Genomic DNA, 10685 nt, shown 5'->3' with positions numbered 1-10685 from the left:
TTCAGTCGCATGATCACAGCTCACTGCAGCCTCAATCTCCTAGGCTCAAGCGATTCCCCCCCACCTCAGTTTCCCAAGTAGTTGGGACTGCAGGTGCACCACCATGCCTGGCTAATATTTTAAATTTTTTGTAGAGATAGGGTCTTGCCATGTTGCTCAGGCTGGTCTTGAACTCACGGGCTCAAGCAATCTTCTTGCCTTGGCCTCCCAAAGTGCTAGGATTACAGGTGTTAGCCACTATGCTTGGCAACATTTTCTTATTCTTACTGAAATATTCTTCTATTCTCCAGTGCTCCTAGAAGAAATCATCTTGTCTTTTTGTTTGTTTGTTTGTTTTAGAAACAGTGTAAAGAGGTTTTTCTTTTTTTTAAATTGTGTAAATGTAACATTAGGCTAAATTATTTAAAGTCAATAAATTTTTATTCAAGGAATTCCATGTTGTGATTTGTTCCACTGTCCATCAGGGTCACTTTAGATCCTCTAAAGAGCTGGAGTCAAAAGATTTATCTTCAAATTAGCCCCTTTTAATGAAACTAATGCTAATTTTAATCCAGTTGTCCTGTCAGTCCATAATTCTTTTATTTTGGCTTCTGTCGTCTCCTTTTAATATGGATATACTGATGAAGACTTCAAAATTCACCAAGAATCTTTGGGATCTAATTTCTTCAACCAATTTAGGGTCCTTTTTACTGTAGGTGGTGGATCTGCCTGGTTTTCAATTTGACACCCTCTCTTAACATGAGTGAGTTCAAATCATATTTATTCCTAAGCGATCTCACTCAAGAATAGTACAGATATGTGGAATACGCCCATACCTTTAACTCCAGACATCATGTTCTCAAGATAAGAGGCTTTAAAACAAAAAGCCATTGTCTATATCATGTCAACATGAAATTGGAATGCAAAATTAATACTGCTGAGGATTTCCCTCATATCCCACACTGTTTATCTCTTCTACAGTCCTAGAATCAATCTTTTTTTTTTATTAAGAGACAGGGTCTGTCTTTGTTACCCAGGCTGGAGTACAGTGGTGCCATCAAAGCTCAGTGCAGCCACCAACTCCTGGCTCAATCCTCTTGCCTTAGCCTCCCCTTCCTGAGTAGCTGCAACTACAGGTACATGCCCCAATATCCAGCTAATTTTTAAATTTTTGTGGAGATGAGGTGTTTGTTAGTTTCTTGCCCAGGCTCATCTTGAACTCCTGGTTTCAAGCAATACACCCATTTCGGTGTGGAGATTGCAGGCTTTAGCCGCTGTGCCTGGCCTGGAACCAACCTTTATGGCTATCAATACTCCATCAGTTAACTGCCTCAGGTATCATAATATCCCTTCTTATATGTATCAAAGTTCATACTGAACAATGAGTTCTGGGTTGCAAAAGAGGATTTATTTTTTGCACCTATCCAAGTCTTTGTCCACAAGTTAAACAAAAACATACGTAAGTGCAGTTTTGTTGTTGTCGTTGTTGTTTTTTATTGACACGGAGTCTCGCTCTGTCACCCAAGCTGGAGAGCAGTGGTGTGATAGCTCACTGCAACCTCCGCCTCCTTTGTTCAACTGATTCTCCTGCCTCGGCCTTCCGAACAGCTGGGATTACAGGTGCTTGTCATCACACATGGCTAATTTTTGTATTTTTAGTTTCACCATGTTGACCAGGCTGGTCTCGAACCCCTGACCTCAAGTGATCCGCCTGCCTCAGCCTCCCAAAGTGCTGGGATTATAGGCATGCGCCACCGAGCCCAGCTGAAATCATCTTGTCTTTGGCTATCTTTATTATCACATTAGACAAGCTCTTGAATTCTCAAAGCCTTGCCCTTTCCAAGCTCTTCATTCCAAACAAACACAACTCATATTTTCAGGAATCATAATGTCATCATCCCATGATGTAATAATGGTTAGTTGTGTTGACTTCACAAGGCTGTAGTACCCAGTTAATCAAAAACTAATTTAGGTGTTGCTAGAAGGAAATTTTCTGGCCGGGTGCGGTGGCTCATGCTTGTAATCCCAGCACTTCGGGAGGCCGAGGCAGGCGGCTCACAAGGTCAGGAGTTTGAGGCCAGCCTGGCCAACGTGGTGAAACCCTGTCTCTACTAAAAAAATACAAAAATTAGCTGGGCATGGTGGCGTGCACCTGTAATCCCAGCTACTCAGGAGGCTAAGGCAGGAGAATTGCTTGAACCGGGGAGATGGAGGTTGCAGTGAGCCAAGATTCTGCCACTGCACTCCAGCCTGGGTGACAGAGCAAGACTCCATCTCAAAAAAAAAAAAAAAAGGAAATTTGCAGAAGGAATTTTGTAGATAGGATAAGCATCTACAGTTGACTTTAAGTAAAGGAGATTATCATCCATTAATTATCTGGGTGGACCTTATTCAATCAGTTAAATGGCCTAAGAGCAAAATGGAAGTTTCCCTAAGAAAGAATAAATTCTTTTTTTTTTTTTTTTTGAGATGGAGCCTCGCTCTGTCGCCAAGGCTGGAGTGCAGTGGCACGATCTCGGCTCACTGCAAGCTCCGCCTCCCAGGTTCACGCCATTCTCCTGCCTCAGCCTCCCGAGTAGCTGGGACTACAGGCGCCTGCCACCATGCCCAGCTAATTTTTTATCTTTTTAGTAGAGACAGGGTTTCACCGTGTTAGCCAGGATGGTCTCAATCTCCTGACCTGGTGATCCGCCTGCCTCGGCCTCCCAAAGTGCTGGGATTACAGGCATGAGCCACCGTGCCTGGCCTTTAGAAAGAAGAAATTCTAACCTTGGGCTACAGTTTTAGCTTCTGCCTGAGTTTCCAGCCTAAGAGCCTGCCCAAGGTTTCAGACTTGCTTAGCCAGCCCCCACAATTATGAAAGGTAACAAATAATTCCTTGCAATAAATTTATAAACTTACACACACATACCACACACACACCACACACACACCACACCACACACACACACACACACACACACACACACACTACTAGTTCTTTTTCTGGTAGAATCCTAATTGATATGCATGCCATGCATTCAGAGATAGCTACATAATTGCAAAGTGAAAATGTAAGGACCTTGTACAAAAAGCAGAAAAAAAATGCAGTTAAGATACTAAAATATAAAGCATAGTTCTTTTTTTTTTTTGAGACAGAGTCCTGCTCTGTTGCCCAGGCTGGAGTGCACTGGCGTGATCTCAGCTCACTGCAACCTCTGCCTACTGAGTTCAAGCAATCCTCCTGCCTCAGCCTCTCAAGTAGCTGGGACTACAGGTGCACGCCATCACACCCATCTAATTTTTGTATTTTTAGTAGGGACGAGGTTTCAACATGTTGGCCAGGCTGGTCTTGAACTCCTGACCTTAGGATCCACCTGCCTCAGCCTCTCAAAGTGCTGGGATTACGGGTGTGAGCCACTGCGCCTGGCCAGCATTTTTCTTTAAAAATATTTTATTATTATTTATAAAATAAAAAATATTTTATTATTATTTATAAAATAAAAATATTTATTATTTTTATTTATGTTGCCCAGGGTGGAGTGCAGTGGCGCAATTATGGCTCACTGCAGCCTCAACTTCTTGGGCTCAAGTGGTCCTCCCACCTCAAGCCTCCTGCCTCGTTGGGACTAAAGACAAGCACCAGCACGCCTGGCTAATTTTTGTATTTTTTATAGAGGCTGGGTTTCACCATGCTGCCCAGGCTGGTCTCAAACTCTTGGGCTTACGAGATCCTTCTATGTTGGCCTCCCAAAATGCTAGGATTACAGGCATGAGCCACCACATCAAGACTTGAGATAATTTTTCTACTTGAGATAATTTTTCTAAAAAGATTTAACTGTATATTTACATCATTTTATGTAAGTCTGAATTTAATTGCAAATGTTAATTTATACAATGTCATTTAATGTTTCCTCTGATAGTTTCTCTAACTTGTAGATGTCAGTCATATAAGAAATTAAAAATGACTTCATGTATATAATTCAGGATACCTGTTTATGCATTCTACTGTATATTCAATTAAAAGGAAAAAATTAATTTTAGATTTGTCTTCTTCATTAATATTTTTTTCACTTTTCATGAAAAGTGTTCTTTTCTGTTAAATGTGACAATCTTTAAATTCAGTTTTTGCTGTTGTTGTTGTTGTTTGAGACAGAGTCTCGCTCTGTCACCCAGGCTGGAGTGCAGTGGCGCGCTCTTGGCTCACTGAAACCTCCGCCTCCTGGGCTCAAGTGATTCTCCTACCTCAGCCTCCCAAGTAGCTGGGATTACATTCGTGCGCCACCACGCTGGCTAATTTTTGTATTTTTAGTAGAGATGGGGTTTCACCATGTTGGCCAGGCTGGTCTCAAACTTCTGACCTTGTGATCCACCCGCCTTGGCCTCCCAAAGTGCTGGGATTACAGGCGTGAGCCACCACACCCGGCCTAAAATCTGTTTTTATTTGTATGCCTGTGAATATTTTCTTTGAAATGTTGCAGCAGGTTTCAAAACTGGTGTATTAGTCAAGGTTCTCTATAGGGACAGAACTGATAGGATAAATGTATATATGAATAGGAGTTTATTAAGGAGTATTGACTCACATGATCCCAAGGTGAAGTCCCACAGTAGGCTGTCTGCAAGCTGAGGAGCAAAGAAGCCCATCCGAGTCCCAAAACCTGAAAAGTATGGAAGCCAACAGTGCAGCCTTCAGTCTCTGGCCTAAGGCCTGAGAACCCCTGGCAAATCGCTGGTGTAAGTCCAAGGGCTTAAATAGAGAAAATTATTAGGAATTTCATGACCCAACAGCAGGATATTAAACTCAGTATGAGTCCCTTTTGAGACTAAAGCCTGGCCTGTAGGCCATGAAGCCAGCCCTGCATGAATTGCTAATATACTCATTTCACCATGTTTATGCTATGTTAGGTAAGCAACTCAATCTCCAAATTCCCTTTTTGATAGTCTGTTTACTATGTAATTGGGTCATGGGGCAGATCTCTCAAGAATGGTCTAGCACCATTTCCTTAGTGATAGGCGAGTTCTGGTTGTTTAAACGTCTGTGGCACCAGGCCAGGTGTGGTGGCTCATGTCTGTAATCCCAGCACTTTGAGAAGCCAAGACAGGTGGGTCAGTTGGGGTCAGGAGTTCGAGACCAGCCTGGCCAACATGGTGAAATCCTGTCTCTACTAAAAATATAAAAATTAGCCAGGCATGGTGGCTCACGCCTGTAATCCCAGCTACTTGGGAGGCTGAGGCAGAAGAATCTCTTGAACCTGGGAGGCAGAAGTTGCAGTGAGCTGAGATCATGCCATTGCACTCCAGCCTGGGTGACAGAGTGAGACACCATATCAAAAAAAAAAAAAAAAAAAAAGGCCTATGTCACCTCCCTCCTCACTGTCTCGTGCTTGGGCTTGCTGTCTCTTTCTATCTCTCCATGTGATTTGGTGGCTTCCCATTTCACCTTCTGTGATGATTAGAAGCTTTCTGAAGCTCACCAGAAGCAGATGCAGGCACCACATTTCTTGTACTGTCTGCAGAACCTTGAGACAATTAAACATCTTTCCTTTATAAATTACCCAGCCTCAGGTATTTTTTTTCTTTCTTTTTTTTTTTTTTTTTTCTGAAATGCAGTTTTGCTCTTGTTGCCCAGGCTGGAGTGCAATGGCGTGATCTTGGCCCACTGCAACCTCTGCCTCCTGGGTTCAAGCGATTCTCCTGCCTCAGCCTCCTGAGTAGGTGGGATAACAGGCGCCTGCCACCATGCCCAGCTAATTTTTGTATTTTTAGTAGAGATGGGGTTTTGCCATGTTGGCCAGTCTGGTCTTCAACTCCTGACCTTAGGTGATCCACCCGCTTTGGCCTCCCAAAGTGCTGGGATTATAGGCATGAGCCGCTGCGCCCGACCTACGTATTTCTTTATAGCAACGCCAAAATGGCCTAACACGGTCAGTTGTGTGAAGATCGGGTTATCCAGGAAGTAGCTGTCAAGGAGTTAGGAGTAAAGTAGACTTTTTTGGTGACAATGCTTGTGAAAGATGAGTGGTGAAACAGGAGTAGACAGCGACAGCCTTCAGATTTTGTCATTCTCTGAGAAACGAAGTAGCTTTCTTTTCTTTTCTTTTTTTGAGACACAGTCTCACTCAGTCACCCAGGCTGGTGCAATGGCGCGATCTCGGCTCACTGCAAGCTCTGCCTCCTGGGTTCACACCATTCTCCAGCCTCAGCCTCCGGAGTAGCTGGTACTACAGGCGCCTGCCACCACGCCCAGCTAATTTTTTGTGTTTTTAGTAGAGACGGGGTTTCACCGTGTTAGCCACAATGGTCTCGATCTCTTGACCTCGTGATCCGCCCGCCTCAGCCTCCCAAAGTGCTGGGATTACAGGCGTGAGCCACCGCGCCCGGCCCTGGAGAAGCCTTCATCTAGATATCATAAAAATACTAAACTTGGCCAGCCAAGGCGGCTCATGCCTGTAATCCCAGCACTTTAGGAGGCCGAGGCAGGAGGATCACCTGAGGTCAGGAGTTTGAGACCAGCCAGGCCAACATGACAAAACCCCGTCTCTACTAAAAATACAAAAACTAGCCAGGCATCGTGGCACATGCCAGTAATCCCAGCTACTCAGTCTAAAAAAAAAGAGATTATAATTCTTTCTTTCTTTCTTTCTTTCTTTTTCTTTCTTTCTTTCTTTCTTTCCTTTCTTTCTTTCTTTCTCTTTCTTTCTTTCTTTCTCTTTCTTTCTTTCTTTTTCCTTTCTTTCTTTCTTTCTCTCTCTCTCTCTTTCTTTCTTTCTTTCATAGAGACAGGGTCTCACGATGTTGGCTAGACTGGTCTCAACCTCCTGGGCTCAAGTGATCCTCCCAACTTGGCCCCTTAAAGTGCTGGGATTACAGGCGTGAATCACTGCACCTGGGATTCTTGTATAGGTGGATTACTGCTTATAGGAGGCAGGATAATGAATCCTCAAAGATATCAATGACCTAATCTTCAGAATCTGTAAATGTTAGGTTACGCAGCTAAGGAGGATTTAGATTGCATATGGAACTAAGAATGCTAATCAGCTGATTTTAGGGAGATTATCCTAGATTATCTGGGAAGGCCCAATATAATCACAAAGGTCCTTAAAAGTGGAAGAGGGGCCAGGCTTGGTGGCTCACGCCTGTAATTGCAACACTTTGGGAGGCCGAGGCAGGCAGATCCCTTGAGCTCATGAGTTTGAGACCAGCATGACAATGTGGCAAGACTCCATCGCTACAAAAAAACTACAAAAATTAGCCAGGTGTGGTGGTGCTCGCCTGTAGTCTGCTACTCGGGAGGCTGAGGTGGAAGGATCCACCTGAGCCCGGTAGGTGGAGGCTACAGTGAGCCAAGATGGTGCCACTGCACTCCAGCCTGGGTAACAGTGAGACCCTATCTCAAAATAAATGAATAAATAAATATATTAAACATATTTATTTTATATTCTGTATCTAAAATTCTAGTATCTGAAGTTTTTGAGGCTGCTTCCTACTCATAGTACTTTATTTTCTTGAGTGTTTTTTGACTTTTTTTTTTTTCAAGATGGAGTTTCACTCTTATTGCCCAGGCTGGAGTGCAGTGGAGCCATCTCAGCTCACTGCAACCTCTGCCTCCTCAGTTCTAGTGATTCTCCTGCCTCAGCCTCCCATGTAGCTGGGATTATAGGCCTGCACCACTACGCCCGGCTAATTTTTTTGTATTTTTAGTACAGATGAGTTTCTCCATGTTGGCCAGGCTAGTCTCCAACTCCTGACCTCAGGGGATCCACCCGCCTCGGCCTTCCAAAGTGCTGCGATTTCAGGCGTGAGCCACAACGCCCCGGCCATTTTTCGACTTTTGACTAAAAGCGTATGGTTTTTAGACTTTTTTTTTCTTTTTGAGACGGAGTCTCGCTTTGTCACCCAGGCTGGAGTGCAGTGGCGCGATCTTGGCTCACTGCAACCTCTGACTCCCAGGTACAAGCGATTCTTTGCCTCAGCCTCCCGAGTAGCTGGGACTACAGGCACCCACCACCATGCCCGGCTAATTTTTGTATTTTTAGTAGAAAGAGATTTCACGATATTGGCCAGGCTGGTCTCGAATTCCTGACCTTGTGATCCACCCGCCTCGGCCTCCCAAAGTGCTGGGATTACAGGTGTGAACCACCACGCCCAGTGGTTTTTTGACTTTTGACTAAAAGTTTTGGTTCAATATCTGTGGGAATTGTTTGAGGTCTAGGTTGAAGGGTGTTCTTCCAGAGAGGATTTTCTTTTCCTTATACTAGCTGTCTAGGGCACTACCAACCTTAGACCAACTTAATTTTCATCATAAAGTGTTTGGGACCACATAGACATTAAAAACTATGACGGGTCTGAGATTCTACTCTGCTATGGTTAGCCTGCCACAGTTGCTTGAATGTTGGCAGAAAACTACTATTACTACTACTACTACTGCTACTACTACTACTACTACTACTACTATGCTACTGTTTGGTCAGAGACAAAAGACAGTTTATTACTCAAAGCAATAGCAGAAGTCAGAGTGTCAGCATTTGTGTTGGTTCTCCAAGTCCCAAACACAAAGTAGAGCAGGTGACATCTGCATATGCAGAGGGTTGTGATATAGGAAAGGATCCCCAAATTTAGGGAACAAGAATGTTTTATAATGGGCATTAAGCCTGCTGCCTTTTTCTCCCCAGCAGAGGTAGTCGTTATCCCTATCTTCCGATGCTGTAAGCATATCTGCCCCCTGTTCTGGAGGGATATACCATCTTTATCTTCCAAGCCTGCTTACTACACAACTTGGTAAAAAGATAGTGTGGAACAAAGGCAGTTAGTGCTGCTGCTCACCAGATGGGCAGAAATGTGAGAGACTCATGAACACTTGTCTCCTATCAATAGGTAGTTTGAGACTGGGCAATGAACCCAGGCTTGTATTTAAGCAAATGTTTTGCTGGGCTAGGTGGCTCATGCGTATAATCCCAGCACTTTGGGAGGCTGAGGCGGGAGGATCACTTGAGGTTAGAATTTCGAGACCAGCCTGGCCAACATGGTGAAAACTCATCTCTACTACAAATGCAACAATTAGCCAGGCGTGGTGGTGTGCTCCTGTAGTCCCAGCCACCTGGGAGGCAGAGGCAGGAGAATTGCTCAATCCCAAGAGGCAGAGGTTGCAGTGAGTTGAGATCATGCCACTGCACTCCAGCCTGGGGAACAGAGTGAGTCTCCAACTAAAAGATAAATAAATAAATAAATAAAATAAAACAAATAAATGTTTTATGTATTCTATCCAGCATTTCAATATTCCTTTTTTTTTTTTAATGGGAGCATGGGAAGTTTATTCCTTGTATCTAACACACCTGAATAAAGGAGGGAAGCAATTTTGATCCCTCACACAGCTTGTCCCTGCTACTGTGTCTTGTCTCCATTGGCTGGAGCCAGACTGCACAATCTAAACTTAACCTGATTGGCTAGTAATTTAAAACTTTCTTAAATAGGTAGAGGCAATGGAGAACAAAGGAAAAGAGGAAGTTGCTTACGAAAAGATTTAGAAAAGTAATAAAAATTCCCAAATAAGGAAGGGGCATAGGCTGCGAGCTGGGACTTACCCGTGAGCACGCCCAGCACAAACATCTTGGTTAAAGTACAAGGACATTGAATGTACTTATTCCCTTATATCTAACAGCTACATAGGTTAGGGCTTAACAAAGAATTATTAGCGCAAAGTAAGGAGGCTTGAAGGAAGTTAGTCTTTAAAGGAAACTATTATTGATAACACTTAAGATTTACTCTTTAGCAAGAAGGGAAACTTTGAAGAGGAACTTTTTACTTTCTACAATGGAGAAACCCCGTCTCTACTAAAAATACAAAATTAGCTGGGCATGGTGGCAGATGCCTGTAATCCCAGCTACTTGGGAGGCTGAGGCAGGAGAATCACTTTAATTCAGGAGGTGGAGGTTGTGGTGAGCTGAGATCGTGCCATTGCACTCCAGCCTGGGTAACGAGAGTGAAACTCCGTCTCAAAAAAAAAAAAAAAAGTAGGATTCTTATTTCATAAGATTTTTAAGGGAATAAAAGGAAACATTATAAGAGAGTGCATATGACAGTGCCTGTGGTATAATGATATATAATAGATATTGGTTTTTATCCACAGTCCCTGGTTCATAACTCCCATATTCCTTGTTATAGTTTTTGTTATAATGTTGAGTGTGTTGGGCAGGCCTCAGGGAATGGAATCTCTCTGCCCTCCTGCCCTCCTTTCACTTACCCCCTGAAGTGGGACTCTAATCTTCCCCCACCCACGCATCCTTTCTGACTGTGGGTCTTAAGACCCTCACCAGAGAGGGCCCTGCTCTATACCCTGGGAGAATGAATACTGACATCATGAAGTTTCCATAAAAACCCGAGAGGACTGGTTTCCTAGAGCTTCCCGGAGCTGAACTCCTGAATGTTCCTGAACAGTGGTGGGCCCAGGGTGAGCATGGAAGCTCTGAGCCCCTTCCCCCACACCTCGCCCTATGCGTCTCTTCATCTGTATCTTTTGTAATATCCTATATTTTATAATAAACCGGTAAACGTAAGTAGTCTGTGAGCTGCTCCAGCAAATTAATTGAACCCAAAGAGGGAGTTGTTGGAACCCCAACTTGAAGCCAGTTGATCAGAAGTTCCAGAGGCCTGGACTTGGGACTGGTGTGTGAAGGGGGTGGTGGTTTTGGGGACTGAGCCCCCAACCTGTGGGATCTGACATTATCTCC

General features: G+C 43.9%; 1 non-coding gene across 1 annotated transcript; it reads right to left on the bottom strand.

The window, feature by feature from the left end:
- Positions 1–1321: 1321 nt before the first annotated feature.
- LOC116477714 (small nucleolar RNA SNORA40) lies at positions 1322–1447 on the bottom strand. The gene has a single exon (XR_004250610.1). It is a non-coding gene; the product is annotated as a small nucleolar RNA SNORA40 (small nucleolar RNA).
- Positions 1448–10685: the final 9238 nt, after the last annotated feature.

The sequence above is a fragment of the Hylobates moloch genome, unplaced genomic scaffold (genome assembly GCF_009828535.3).
Source record: "Hylobates moloch isolate HMO894 unplaced genomic scaffold, HMol_V3 SCAFFOLD_2, whole genome shotgun sequence".
Classification (NCBI taxonomy): Eukaryota; Metazoa; Chordata; class Mammalia; order Primates; family Hylobatidae; genus Hylobates; species Hylobates moloch.
Note: the sequence above shows the minus strand (reverse complement) of the source record. Positions and strands in the feature narration are given on the sequence as shown.